Below are 15,664 nucleotides of genomic sequence, written 5' to 3'. Positions count from 1 at the left end.
CTTGCAAAGCCTTCCTCCTGCAGGTGGGAACCAGGGGCTTGAACCTGAGTCCTTGTGCACTGTAACACGTGTGCTCAACCCAGTGCACTACACCTGCCCCCTGCTTATTTTTTTAAAAATATTTTATTTACTTATGAGAAAGATAGGAGGAAAGAGAGAAAGAACCAGACATCAATCTGGTACATGTGATGCTGGGGATTGAACTTGGGATCTCTTGCTTGAGAATCCAATGCTTTATCCACTGCACCACCTCGCAGACCACAAGCGTGATTGATATTAAAGCCCATGTCAAAGACATATGAAATGGTTCCATTTCTCCTTAAAAACAGACCCCCGAAGATTCAGGCACTTCTGCTCTAAAGGAAAATGTCCTTTAGAAGGCTTTCGATCCTATCCATTTGTCAACTCTCCTCTCAGAACCTCAAGGACATGAAGGATAACGGGAAGTTGCTGATAATTGCCATTATTTTCCTAGTCTTTGAAGTATGCCTGTCCAGTGTTCCAGACATAATTTGTTGTGGTGTATCAAAAGATAACCTCTCCCAGTGGCGATATAGTGTGTCAAGTGGTCTGACCTGGGAGAATGGAGCCTGCCAACATGGGCCAGTTCAGTATTTCTGAGATACTTGGAGTGAGGTCGGAAGGACGATCCTGGGTTTCAGGAAACTGAAGTATTGGCTCGTAATGGCTGTGTTCAATGCCAGCTACGGAAATGCATTGTGAATCCTTTGCACCAGAATTTAGACTTCACTGGGTCCCTGTTTCCTAATTTTGACAAATTCTTAACTTTGGACTAGAAAGATATTTATTTCTATTTCAGAAAACTTATTTTCCAAGAGGAACATGTCACAGTGAAAATAATATAAGTTCTGGAGGCAGAAAGATTTGGATTTGAAAACACTGGCATCAGCACCTGTAGTAGGGGCAGTCTTGTGCAAATTGCTTTATTCTCCCAGCCCGTATTTCCTCATCTGTGAAGTAGAGATAGATAGGGGATAAGATAACTTACTGCTTATGTAAGTGTCAGGGCACAAAGAAAATCACCCTGTGCTCTGGATTCTGTAGAGACTGCTCAAATAGCTGATAAGAGAAAAAAGTAAGAAGTTTACTGATAGCATGCATACCTCATGTGTACATGGTATAAAGTCCACAAAGACGGATGAAGTTACCCACGTGACTTCATTAAATAGCTCAGCTAAAACAGGGGCATTGAAGAAGGAAGGACAGTGAAGTAAGTTCGGAGGGTGGCACCATAAACAGAGGTCTGAAGATCTTTAAGGTCCCCACCTCCATAGAACACAGAAGGAGGTTAGGTCTGGCAGCAGGATGCCCTGACAGGAGAGCGTTACATGTAAATATCTTTTTCAAAGGCCGTCTCCATCTAGCTTTCGAGCCATTCACAGGAAATTAACCGTTTCTAATGACATATTTTGGGGTGGCAGACTTGCTTCCTTATGCTAGGCATGTTAAAAGCCTGTTGATTCCAAATAGAGTTACTTGTGCTAAACCCAAACTCAGTACTTAACCTGACTACAGTTTCAGTTCTCTCTGAGGATTATATTCTTTTTAAAATTAAAAAAAAAAATTATTTTATTCCCATTTGTTGCCCTTGTTATTTTATTGTTGTAGTCGTGGTTGGATAGAACAGAGAGAAATGGAGAGAGGAGGGGAAGACGGAGAGGGAGAGAAAGATAGACACCTGCAGACCTGCTTCACCGCTTGTGAAGCAACTCCCCTGTAGGTGGGGAGCCCTGGGCTTGAACCGGGATCCTTACACCGGTCCTTGTGCTTTGCGCCACGTGCGCTTAACCTGCTGCACTACCGCCCAACTCCCGAGGGTTATATTCTTAACCAGTCAGTCTGGGATTTCATGGTTAGGGAATCTTCTAAATGGGCCCCTTCTGTTTCCTGTGAGTAGGTAACCTTGCCTGAAACTATTTCCTCTTATTTCACCCCCTTTTGCTTACAAGACTTTCCTTTTGTACAACTCTTCAGAACATCTCTCTGCTTCTTAGAGGAAATGCTGCCTGATTCATGAATTGTCTAGTAGAGTCAACTACACTTTTAGGGTAGTGCTATTATGGAGGGTTTTGTTAGTTTTTCTTTAAACAGGCTCAGGCATCCCACTGTAAAATAAGGAATGGGGGAGGTTCACAGTCTGACCAATGGGACTCAAGATCTCACCCCCCCAAAAAAAAAAAAGAAAGAAAAACTATACAGGTAGAACAGAAAGGTCAGTTTTGGCTTGTGTAATTTCTGAGTTTCTACAAATGGTTTTGGCTTGGAACAGAAGAATGGCAATACAGCATCTAATACAGCATTTCGGCTTTGCTTCAGCTATCTTCTTGTTCTTCTTAAACCTATGCTGTGGATGGTCTCTCATTCATGACACTCTTCTATACTATTCACAATTCAGCAAGGTTGGGGAGTAGCATAATGGTTATACAAAAGACTTTCATGCCTAAGGCTCTGAAGTTCTAGGTTCATTTCCCCACACCACCATAAGCTAGAGCTATGCAGTACTCTGGTTAAAAAAAAAAATCATTTGAGGGAGTCGGGCGGTAACGCAGCGGGTTAAGTGCAGGTGGTGCAAAGCACAAGAACCAGCATAAGGATCCCGGTTCGAGCTCCTGGCTCCCCACCTGCAGGGGAGTCACTTCACAGGCGGTGAAGCAGGTCTGCAGGTGTCTATCTTTCTCTCCCCCTCTCTGTCTTCTCCTCCTCTCTCCATTTCTCTCGGTCCTATCCAACAATGACAACGATATCAATAACAACAACAATAATAATTACAACAATAAAACAACAAGGGCAACAAAAGGGAATAAATAAATAAATAAATGTTAAAAAATTAAAAATCATTTGACTAAATTTAGAGATCTAACTGACTTTATTAAAGGACTCACCAATCAGGCAAGTGCTAAGTAGCAAGTAGAAATGCACTGAGAAGGGTTGTACAAAAATGGAGCATTTAAAAAAAAATTTAAAAAACTTTTTCCCCTTTTGTCACCCTTGTTGTTTATCGTCGTTATTATTGTTGTTGTTGTTGTTATTGATGTCGTTGTTGTTGGATAGGACAGAGAGAAATCAAGAGAGGAGGGGAATACAGAGAGGAGAGAAAGACACCTGCAGACCTACTTCACTACCTGTGAAATGACCCCCCTGCAGGGGGGAAGCCGGGGCCTCGAACCGGGGATCCTTTTGCCTGTCCTTGCACCACCACCAGGCTAAAATGGAACATTTAAAATTTTATTTATTTATTCATTTATTTATTCCTTTTTTGTTGTTGCCCTTCTTGTTTTATTTTGTATTTTTATTTTTTTAAAAGATTTTTATTTATTTATTAGTGAGAAAGATAGGAGGAGAGAGAGAAAGAACCAGACATCACTCTGGTACATGTGCTGCCGGGGATTGAACTCAAGACCTCATGCTTGAGAGTCCAATGCTTTATCAACTACGCCACCTCCCGGACCACAGCCCTTCTTGTTTTATTGTTGTAGTTATTATTGATGTCATTGTTGTTGGATAGGATAGAGAGAAATGGAGAGAGGAGGGGAAGACAGAGAGGAGGAGAGAAAGACAGACACCTGCAGACCTGCTTCACCACCTGTGAAGTGACTCCCCTGCAGGTGGGGGGTCTCGAACCTGCGCTTAACCTGCTGCGCTACTGCCCGACTCCCGAAATAGAGCATTTTATTACCAGAGAGAAGGTGCAACAAGGTTATTAGCAAAAGAAAAGACAGACCCTATCAGGTAAAGTGATCTTTTCTAGGCAAGAGATGAGGGTCTTGACATGCAGATTTCCTCAGCAATGTTAGACAGAAAATGACATTGGTTAAAAATTCCACTTAGGGGAAAGTCTGAAACTGTTCCCCAAAGCCTAAGGCCAGAGGTATTCTTGGCAAAAAGAAAGTCAAATCACCATTTTTAAAAGGAAAACTACTTTTATGATTATTATTAGCCACCACTCAAGGTGCAGCATATCTGAAATTGCTACTCCAAAGAGGGTTAACCACAGGAATATGACTTTTTAAAAAAATATATTTATTTATTTATTTATTTATTTATTATAACAATAATATATTTTGGTCATCTCCAGGACTTCATTGCTCTGGGATTGACTTTTTCAGATAGAGACAGAGATGGAGAGGGAGGGAGGGAGGGAGGGAGGGACCCCACAACACCTGCACTGGGGAGTTAGCATAATGGTTATGCAGAAGACTCTCATGCCTGAGGCTCTGATGTTTTAGGCTCAATCCCCAGCACTGCCATAAGCAAGAGCTGGACAGTGCTCTGGTCTCTCTCTCTCTCTCTCTCTCTCTCTCTCTCTCTCACCCCCTCTCCTCAGAGGTAACTGCAACACCAAAGCCTCCTTCAGTGTTGTGGTGGCAGGACTTGAGCATGGGTTATGTACATGAAAAAGCAGTGCACTTGAGCTGAGTGTGCTATATTGCCAACCTGCAGGAAGAGGTTTTTTTATGTATTTATATATGAGAGAGAGAGACAGAGACAGAGGGATACAGAGACAGAGAGAGAGAACAAGAATACGCATGGGAGAGAGAAAGAAATCCAGAGCATCATTCTGGCACATGTGATGCTGGGGATCAAACTCAGGACTTCACGCTTGAGAGTCTAATGTTTCATCTACTGCGCTACTACCCAGGCCACCACAGGAAGAGATTATATAGGGAAAATTCAGATTTCCAGATGCCGGACAATTAATCACAATCCTCTCAGAGTTTCCAGACTTGCTGGTGATAAGAGACTCAGTTGTTTTGTAGACAAACTTTAGGCGAAAGTTCTGAACTCCTTATCGGGGGAATAACTAGCAGTGTTGGTTAATTGTGTCTAGCATCAGGCCTCTTGAGTACTCAGAAAGAGATGGTATTTATTTAAATGCAAACAATTGTCTTGCTAATAATATTAGTACTAATTCACCTTGGGGGACGAGCTCCATGGTCCAAAGAGATGAAGAAGGTGAATTGTGTTGACTAAAACCTAGCAAGGGTATATATCTTTACAGGGGCAATACAAATTCATTTTAGTCAATTAACTGTTGTTGGACATGTAGGTTGCAAAGAACTTTCACTATTAAAAATAGCACTATGGTGAACTCAACAGATTAGTATATATTTGTGCATTGGTCTGGTTATTTCTTCAGAATAAGAGTGCACTCTACCAATAAGTATAGAAGAATGCTTGTTTATTCGTGTGCAGATGTCTCTAGGGTCCTATAGATTGGGTTGTTGGAAAAGTTATCATGCATCTTTGCAGAGAAAAACAAGAAAGTAGGTCATGACTTTTCCAACAACCCAGTACTTATTTTTTTATTTCTTGACATTTGTTAACAGAACTGATTTTTAAAAATGTTTATTTATTTTTTCTTTTGTTGCCCTTGTTGTTTTTATTGTTGTAGTTATTATTGTTGTTGTTATTGTTGTCGTCATTGTTGGATAGGACAGAGAGAAATGGAGAGAGGAGGGGAAGACAGAGGGGGAGAGAAAGACAAACACCTGCATACCTGCCTCACCGCTTGTGAAGCGACTCCCCTGCAGGTGGGGAGCCAGGGGTTCAAACCGGGATCCTTCTGCCAGTCCTTGGGCTTTGCGCCACGTGCGCTTAACCCGCTGTGCTACCGCCCGACTCCCAACAGAACTAATTTTTAAATCTAGCTCATTAGACTTCATCCATGCTCTTTTGATTATAGTAAGCTCTCCTGACACAAGCAGGACTTGTGTCCTCTGTGATGTTTCTAAGGGTGGAGATTATTTTTTTCCTTACTGAGTTTTCTTGCTGACATTGCCTTATTGTATTAACCAAACTGATAGCTAAGGTGAGAAATACAGTCTCAGTATGAGGATGAAGAACTTAGGTTCCCCATAAGTATGGAACCTACAGCCATAGTTTTCATAGTCTCCTGTTCCAATCTAGTGCTTTTCAGCTCATAATATCTATAACAGATGGCACTGGCAGGCTAGATATAGCCTGTAGGTACACCTTGGCTTTGATACGATTCATGACGTGCTATACCCAGTTACAGAAAGCATTGTCTGGGAGAAATTGGAAGGCTGGTTTTAGAAATCACAGATGCCAGCAAAGTGCAACACATCTTTTAGCTTGACTCCCTCCTGTGTAAAATGAATCACTAAGTGTCATGCACCATGCTAAGGCTTATACAGTCAGAAAAATACCTGAAGCAGTAGGGTAACCCAAGGCCAACTGCTGTAGGAATCTACAGCCCCTCTCTACCTGCTTCACATTGGTGGTGGATTGCACTGATCCCATGTATTTTCCCAGGGACTTCCTGGGTAGGTGGAGAGGGTGAGTTGAAGAGTCGGATTGCTCTTGAGGTGGCAGTTAACTGAGTCAGATGTCAAGTGGAGTTTCCCCATCACTCTTGAACCTGTAATCTCAGTGCCTGAGAAACCCATGGCCTGGTTTTTTATTATGTGATCAGCTGCTAAAAGGAGCTGATACAGATGACTTTGGGACAGGGCTCATTCTTTTCTTTTTTTTTTTTAAATTATTTATTTATTTTCCCTTTTGTTGCCCTTGTTGTTTAACATTGTTGTGGTTATTGATGTCATTGTTGTTGGATAGGACAGAGAGAAATGGAGAGGAGGGGAAGACAGAGAGGGGAGAGAAAGACAGACACCTGCAGACCTGCTTCACCGCTTGTGAAGTGACTCCCCTGCAGGTGGGGAGCCAGGGGCTTGAACCGGGAACCTTCCGATGGTCCTTGCGCTTTGCGCCACGTGCGCTTAACCCTCTGCGCCACCTCCTAACTCCCTGACAGGGCTCATTCTATGTACTCCCAGTAGGTGCCTCAAGGAATTAAGATCTTGTTGCTTTTTAACCGGACACAAGATGTCACCATTGCTCCTGTGCTTTTAACAATAACAGTCAAAAGTTAAATTGCAGGGAGGGTTTGGCTCCCCATGACTCAAGTTTGCTCTCTTACCCCCTTACAGGGGGATGTGTTCCATCAAGGAGTTCATTAATCTGTAACCCATTTCATCCATCCAAGTTAAAGTATTTATGTATAAACACTTACTTGCTTTTTTCCATTACACCAGCTAGCGTTCAAAATTAATATCACATTGAGAGTATTTCACAAAGAAACTTTGGTGGAGGCAATTATAAAACAAGATAAGCTGACATTTTTATAGGACAACTGCAGGATTGCAGATCATGCGTTTGTCTGCAGTCCCTGCTGCCGACAATGATGAAGTGATTCCCATTACCATGCTTAGTTTGGTACCAAAGTGGGATAATAAAGTTATAGGCATTATCACTGGGTGCCAATGACTAAGGAGTGGGGCCGACCAAAGACCACTGGAGCATAGAACATCATCAGAAATGTTGCCATGATGGGGAAACAGCTGTATTGTCTGTAGCTAGAAGAGAAAGACCTTAAAATAATATGAACTGCGTGCCATATGATTCCAACTGTATGACATTTTTGGAAAGGTAAAACTATGGAGACAGAAAACAGATCAGTGGTTGTCAGGGGATGGTGGGGGGGGATGAATAGAGTGTAGAAGATTTTTAGGGCAGTGAAATCTCTCTGTCTTATATCACAATGGTGGTCATACCATTATACATTTATTCAAACCAAATGTAACACCAAGAGTGAACCATCAGGGCAACTATAGCCTTTGAGTAGTTGTGTTGTGTCTGTTGGATTCATCAGTTCTGACAAACTGCTCTGGTTGGGGGGTTGAGAAACGGGGGATATGTAGAGGGCAGGGAGATATGGGAAATCTCGGGACCTTCTCTGATGGGATTTGGACTGATGACTGTAGTCACCCTTTAGTATCAGGGAGGGTTGCTTCCAGGACCTCCTGAAGATGCCAGAATCTTGGCAGATGCCCAAGTCCCTTATATAAGATGACTGTAGTATTTGCATGTGACCTCCGCATATCCCACTGTATATTTTAAATGACCTCTAGATTGCTTGTAATGCCTCATGCAGTGTAAATGCTGTGTAAACAATTGTTATGCTGCATTGTATAGGGAAGCATGTCAAGGGAAATAGTCTCTACATGTTCAGTACATAGTACATATTTTTCATCTCTCTGCTCTGTCTCTAAAGATAGAATGGGAAAATGACCCAGAAAAAGGCTGCTGAGCAGTGATATCATGTGTGTGTGCAAGGCCATGTGCAACATTAAAAAAAGGGAGGAGATTCTAGAAATTTGTAATGAGACGTGTGTCGTGTCAGTTCAGAAAATATTACCATTTACTGGGTAGTCAATCTAGATGCAGATATAGTTAAAGCTCTGGTAGGAACTGGATGCTAGAAAGAAATACGGCAAGTCCTCCAACGCCAGTGTCTCATTCAATAGCATTCGGTATCAGTTGGCTCTTTAACACTGGTGAAAGATTCCCAGCTGACACCAAACAAAAGGACAGCTATTTGAGGTCCTGGTTTGCTTCTACATTGTTCTACTTCAATTTGCTTTTTCAGACAAGAAGAGAGCTTTGCAGTGTGGCGCACGTCAAGAGAACAGGGTCACGGTGCTGGTCGCCGGTCACTGGCCACTAGCACTGAGTTTTTGCTGGGAGATTTTATTATTAGTGATTTGACATTGGTTTACAGAATTACAAGATCTCAGGAGGGTAGGAGTGTGTGTGTGTGTGTGTGTGTGTATGCAACTCACCGTACCCACCACCACCAAAGTTCTTGTGCTGTCTCTTCCTACTCCCTCAGGGAAATTTTAATTAGGTTCTTTCTTCTCTGTTTTAATGTCTTTTACTCTAGAATTTCTCTGATTCAACCTTGGACCTTTTGGATTGATCCTTTGGTTTTTACATAACCGATTTTTAAAAATACCCCCCCCACACACCTTTTTTTTTTTTTTTTTTTTTGGTTGAGTCAGCTTGGCATTGAATTTCTTCAACTTCCTCCTAACTTCCCTATTGGTTCTTTTCTGTTATGTGTTAATTTCAGGAAGCTCGATTTCTTCGTGGCTTTCTCCTTTCTGCATGTTAGATTGCTCGCTCCGATCATCTAAGTATGTTGCTTAGAGTGAGGGTTTGTTTTCTGCTCTGTGTTGTTCCCTTTTTTCTTTGGTGTTCTTTTTTTCTTTAGGTTCTTTGACTTTCATGTTAGAGACATTAAAACATTATTTATTAATAAGTAGATATAATAAAATGACAGAGAATCTGAGCATCACTCTGTCATATACAGTGTCAGGGGATCTAACTTGGAACCTAACTCAAGCAAGTTTTGTGCACTAGCACCGAGCCATCTCCCAGGCTGCAGACACTTACTTTAAGTAGAAATCGTTTGTACCAGAGTGATCCTCTGGTTTCCTCTTCCTCCAACATTCATAAATAAGTAGATATTTATTAGACATTAGCCCAGGAGGCGACATAGTTGAAGAGCATGGACATTGCAGGTATGAGTCTCAGTGTACCAGAATGATGCTCTGGGTTCATTCTCTCTCTCTCTCTCTCTCTCTCTCTCTCTCTCTCATTAATAAGCATCTTAACCAATCAATGGAAACTCTTGGAGGTCTAAGAGTGCAGTGCTAAAAAGCTTAGTCCAGTAGAAACTGTCCATGTGTAGTGCCTGACACTTAGTGCACCTGTCCATTGGGTGACTAAGAGGGGGTCTCGATGTTGGTGTCTGTAAGTGCCACCCCAGGAATCATCCTATTTCTTGGGGGGTACATGAGTGACTGCTTGTGTTCTCAGAGCCAAATAGAAGAAGGGCTTGAGAGGCACTCACTATTTGGGATGTGGTAATTCTGAATAGCCCCTCTGCTTTTTTGTTTTACATTTTGTATTCCTGTAGTATTTTTATTAATTTAATTTAATTTTTTGCCTCCAGAGTTATTGCTGGGGTTCAGTGCCTGCACCATGAGTCCGCTGCTCCTGGAGGCCATTTTTCCCCCTTTTGTTGCCCTTATTGTTGTAGCCTGGTTGTGGTTATTATTGTTGTTGTTGATGTTGTTTGTTGTTGCATAGGACAGAGAGAAATGGAGAGGGGAGGGGAAGATAGAGAGGGGGAGAGATAGACACCTGCAGACCTGCTTCACCACCTGTGAAGCGACTCCCCGCAGGTGGGGAGCCGGGGGCTCGAACTGGGATCCTTACGGTCCTTGCACTTTGCGCCACATGCGCTTAACCCGCTGTGCTACTGCCAGACCCTCAACCCCTCTGTTTTTAATAGCACCCCCTCCCAGCTATTTTTCAGCCGTCTGTCGCTCCACCTTCAGAAGTTACTGTAGTGTAGGGCGGGGTGGTGGCACACCTGCTTGAGTGCACGTGTTACACTGTGCAAAGACTGAGGTTTGAGCCCCTAGTCCCCATCTGCAGTGGGGACTTTATGAGTGGTGAAGCAATCTTGCAGGTGTCTCTCTATCTTTCTTCCTCTCTATCACCCCGTTTCCTCTTGATTTCTGGCTTCCTCTATCCAATAAATAAAGATAATTAAAGAATAAAAAAAGAAGTTTCCAGGGAGTTGGGCAGTAGCGCAGCAGGTTAAGCACACATGCATGGCGCGAAGTGCAAGGACTGGCATAAGGATCCCGGTTCGAGCCCCGGCTCCCCAACTGCAGGGGAGTCGCTTCACAGGCGGTGAAGTAGGTCTGCAGGTGTCTGTCTTTCTCTCCCCCTCTCTGTCTTCCCCTCCTCTCTCCATATCTCTCTGTCCTATCTAACAATGATGACATCAGTAACAACAACAATGATAAAAATCAAGGGCAAAAAAAAAAAAAACAAAAACAAGGGCAACAAAAGGGAAAATAAATAAATAAATACATAAATAAATTAAAAAGCAGTTTCTAATTTCTGAGCATCCCTGGGATTCTGCAGCTCATTTTTTTTTTCTTTCTAGACACTGTATCTGCCCCTGAATCCTTGTGGACATTTAAGTTTCAGCTTTCTGCCAAGCTACTTCACACTTAGCCATCAGTAGCTTTGCAACTTCCAAAATTTTATGACCATCACTCATTCATTTGCTGCCATCTACTCTCTCATTCTTTTGGACCTTTGCACTTTAATCCAAAGTCTTCCAACTCTCCTTTAATTTTGTGTCTAAAATGGAATGTATGATAAGAGAATCTCCAAGTGGGTCAAGGTTGTTCAGCTTCTCAGCACCACTCTTCCCCAAGTAGTTGCTTGCTGGAGCTCTTAGGATGTCCCACTACCCTTTGTAAACTTTCTTTTTTGCTGTGTTGACTCTTCTTTAGACACATGGTCCAGCACACCCCTTACATTACATATTTTCCATTACACTTGAGTCCAGTTCCTTTATTCCTGACAAGACTGGAGGCTCACGCATGATCAGGGCTGAGATGAATGAATTTCCACTCTATTTATGGAAGTGTGGTGGCATGTCTCCCAATGTATAATAGAACAGTGAATGTTGATAAGATTTTCTGTAACCATGGATACTCTGCAATTATTCCCGAACCATACTCATTGTTTATCTGTATCTGAATTTTAATGAACAAGGCTCTTGCTTCTAACATGAATTTTCCAATGAAAACACATCACTCATTATTATCCTCCTGGCCTGGGTTGGGCTCTAACTTTGAAGTTCAAATTCAACTATATTCATACGAAAGAGCTTAGTGAATCACTCTACTGGAATAGTGGCTGAAAATTCCTAATAAGAATAGTAGTGGTTATAACAATGACAGTTCTATAATAAAAACTAAATAGTCCAACTACTTTATTTGGCTCTGAAAATTATTGTACGATGTAAGAAGACATTGTAGTTTGGAAAGTCCCTGATGCTAGATCCATCAGCTGTCTATGATCCTTCCAGGTTACCTACTAGGATATAACATTTGGGAGAATATTCGTAGAAAGCACTGATCAACATGGCATTCATAACTTCGGTATTGTTTTCAAAGCGTGGGTATTCCAAGATGGTTCTCTACAGAGTAAGTAACGCCAGATAACCAGTTCAGTGAACATTCCATATGATATACTTAAGCAGCTTGACCACCCAGCAAGTCCCTCATTTCACACTCCATTTCCTCATTTGTAACATAGTACACTGTAGGCATTTCAAGTATAACTTAGAATTTTTTAAGCTTCTGGATGTGTAGTAATCCACATATTTTCTTAAACGTTTACCTTCCTCTGAGCTAGCCACACTCCATTATAATCCATGTGAATACCGACCAAAATCTTACCAAATCACCAGAATTCATCTCTGAAAAGTATTCTGAAACGTTTTTCTGATGACAGGGAGCAAGTTTAAATTATTCCTCTTCTTAAAATATATGTTTTAAAAAAATTGATTTTTAAGTCTGGCTCTCTTTTTTCTTTTATTATCCCATCTTTCCATAAGACATATGCATACTATTAATATGTTAAATTCAGGCTGTAGTAAAAACAAACTCACCAAAATTCTTAGTTTTGCTTAAAATTTGCATAAAACTGCAGGCTTGGGGAGGTATTCCCTAGACTATCCTAGATGCAGAATTAAATTGGATTTCTTTTCTGCATTGCTTTGAACTGTCCCCAGAGTGCACCAAGTACCAAGAGAGTTGTGACAACAGCTCATGGAGTGATGGGAAAGTTCTATCATTTCAAGGCATAAAAGGGAGCAGTATCCATTAGGGAAGCTTTCCATTGGGAACAGGAAGTGGTTGACCAGTAGTTCCAAGTATTAATGGGAAGAGGAGGTACAAAAATTAAATCTGATACTAGAAATTCTCTTGAAAACCAACCTCTAGCTTGAGATGCATCAACATGTATCTCTGAGCAAGGCATTGTCTTTTGTTCTCTACCACTTGAAAGTTTGTTTTTAGTTCCTGCTCTCACCCCCCACAAAAAAAGTATTGCTCAGGTGAATTCTCCGTGTGTGTGTGTGTGTGTGTGTGTGTGTGTGTGTACGTGTACCTAGCATTGTCCTTCACCTTTATTTGTACCCATCATGCATTTATCTCTTCCATCAAAGAATAACTAACAATATTCCTGTTTATTCTGTGTTAGAAATCACTCCAAATGTTGCCAGGCTTGAGATCATCAGCTAATGTGAAGTACATAAGAATTTTGTTGTGATGGAAAAAATGTTAACTTGAATAAAAACATTCAGAAGAGCTTCTTTCTTCTTTCTCACTGGCATTTTCCTGGAAAAAGATACACATTTTTTTTCTCGTACGAGGAAAGTACGTAGCTGTTTTACCCCCAGAAGTCTATACTCTAATTGCATTGTCATTCAATTAGAGAATTTTCAATAAATCTTAATGATACATGCAAATATACTAATCTAATGGCCCATTATAAAAGAAATGACTGACTGTTACAATTTGTTCCCAGCAATTTATATGATTTCTCACCTCCAGCTGGTAAAAAGTTCTGGAAGGCAAGGAAGGAACTAAAAAATTTTAATCAGCAAAGCATATCAAAGTGAAAAGGAAAGACTAAGTAAAAGTACTGTTTTTACCCTGCAGAGACTTTCATAGACGGGTACAATTCTGAGCTTTTTGATTTGGAAACCACCTAAAAGTATTTATTTATGTGGAGATAGTTTTTATTTTGCACATGTACCTTGCTTTTGCATTCTTTTTGATTCCCTCCTCTCTTGAGCTGTTTCTATACATAGAATGGAGAATGCCAAATGGGAATAGGTAATATCAGGTCAGAGAAGTAAAAAAAAAAAAAAAAAGGAAACTTCAGAAGGCTCGCTTCATCTAAGTGATCAGTGAAATCACTTCCCACCTTCTGCCTCTAGGCTACTGAGTCATCATCCAACTGAGAAAATTCCTTGTTACATATGACTTGAATATGCATGAATTTGATTGACTACTGGAGTTTGGTTGAGAGCCACTTATGGACAGAGAGAAGGAGAGAGAGAGAGAGAGAGAGAGAGAGAGAGAGAGACCTGCAGCATGTATTTTCTTTCATCTTAACTTCTAGCACACCATTTTGATCCTTGACTTCAGTTTTTCTGTTGGTGAACTCTGCTACTGTATTTTTTTAAACTCAGCTATTGTGTTCTTTACCTTTCTGAGTACTGTTAAGACTTCTCTCAGACTTTATTTGACTCTGTTCAAAATCTCACTCAGTGAGCATCCTTAGAATTGTAGTTTTGATACCTTCTTTAGGATATTTATATGTATTCACTGAATTTAAGATTTCCTTTCAGTTGAATTATTGGTCCAGCATTATAGTTAGTGTCCTCTGTCTTCCCATTACATTTGCTAACCTATGAAGACCTGGGATCAGGGATCTGTGTTCGAACCTAGGCATTGACCAGAAGTGTGGGATTGTGAGTGCTCAACAGTCACTCAGTTGCTGTAGGTATGGGTCCAGATCTGATGTATAGCTGGGCTTCAGTCTGGTTGCTGAAGTTCTGTGCTTTTTCTGGCTCTGGTAGAGTACAGACTCCAGCAAGCTGTGAGGCAGGAATCCGTCCAAGGGTCTGCTACTATGGAAGTCCATTATGGCCTTCACTGGAGTATTGGCAGGCTACCACTGGTAGCTTGAGGAGACTTCCAACTCCCCCTCTCCCACTTCACAACTTTTAATTTCCCATTTCCCATTATTGTTGGATCTTGATACAACTTGTCCTCTGCTCACCCAATTTAAGTCCAATGCCTTATAAATGTCTTCTTATTGTGGCTTGTTGTCATGTGGTAGGGAATTTATCTTTTGACAAGAAAGTGCCCTTCTGTGTCCTGCTATCTGGATGTTGGTACTTTCGTCCCTTGCTGTGGAAAGCCAATTTTATGCCTATCCCCCCCCCATATATTGGTGTGGCTTTGCTGCTAATGTCAGGAGGAAGAATTCTCTATTCAGCATCTAGACTAGTCTTATCCCTTCAAACTTCTCTATGAGAGGGAAATAAACCTCTATTTTTCCTGAATTACTTTTTATCTCTAATATGTATAACTGGGAACCGAGTTAAGAAGTCTCTTTTCAATGGAAGAACCATTATATGATTGACTGATAAAATAAATTATGACAAGACTAAACACTGAGACTAGTTTGTTCTGGTCCTGACCTTTTCAGTTTGCATAGAGGTTAACATCTGTGAAAATGAAATGACATACAGATAACATGGATGAATTCTGATAACTCCCAAGTCCGACTCCATATTTGAGGTTAGGTCTTGCCCTCCCAGGGCTGCTCCCAGTCAGTGTCTGTAATAATGATACTAAAGCAGGGTTTTTCTAGGGGTTCTCTCATTTTTAATTTATTTTATTTTATTATTAGTGATTTAATATTGATTTACAAAATTACAAGACAACAGGGGTACAACTCCATACTGTTCCTACTACCAGAGTTCTGAATCCCTAATCCTTCCATTGTAAGCTACAACAATTCTTCCAGGGCTGCAGACATGGGCTAATTATTACTTCTACAACTATCTGTCTATATTTGTATATATTTTGTCCACTTTTTTTTAAGGTCTTATCTTCTCTTCCTTTTCAAGTCACACTTACTACATCCAAATGTCCTTCTTTTTGTCTTCCTGTCTGGGTCCTGATGGAGTTGGAGTTCAGAGCCCTCTGGTCATCTTTCCTCCTATCATTTCTCTACCACTGGGAGTATGGATCAAAATTCTTTTTGGGATGCAGAAAGTTCTGGCTTCTGTAGTTGCTTCTCCACTGGACATGGGCATTGGCAGGTCGGTTCATGCCCTCTGGGGGTACTTTCTTATGACCTACTTTGACTTGAGGACTTCTTGATAGTC

At 41.2% G+C, this 15,664-nt stretch overlaps 1 long non-coding RNA gene across 1 annotated transcript in view; it reads left to right on the top strand.

The window, feature by feature from the left end:
* LOC132535797 (uncharacterized) overlaps positions 1–12,144 on the top strand; it is a 92,625-nt gene extending 80,481 nt beyond the window's left edge. Inside the window, exon 7 of the long non-coding RNA XR_009547509.1 lies at positions 11,780–12,144. This is a non-coding gene — a long non-coding RNA (uncharacterized LOC132535797). The remainder of the gene's footprint in view (positions 1–11,779) is intronic.
* Positions 12,145–15,664: the final 3,520 nt, after the last annotated feature.

This window comes from Erinaceus europaeus, chromosome X, assembly GCF_950295315.1.
Source record: "Erinaceus europaeus chromosome X, mEriEur2.1, whole genome shotgun sequence".
NCBI classification, from domain to species: domain Eukaryota; kingdom Metazoa; phylum Chordata; class Mammalia; order Eulipotyphla; family Erinaceidae; genus Erinaceus; species Erinaceus europaeus.
The sequence above is the reverse complement of the archived record's forward strand: the minus strand, read 5'-3'. Positions and strand labels throughout refer to the sequence as shown.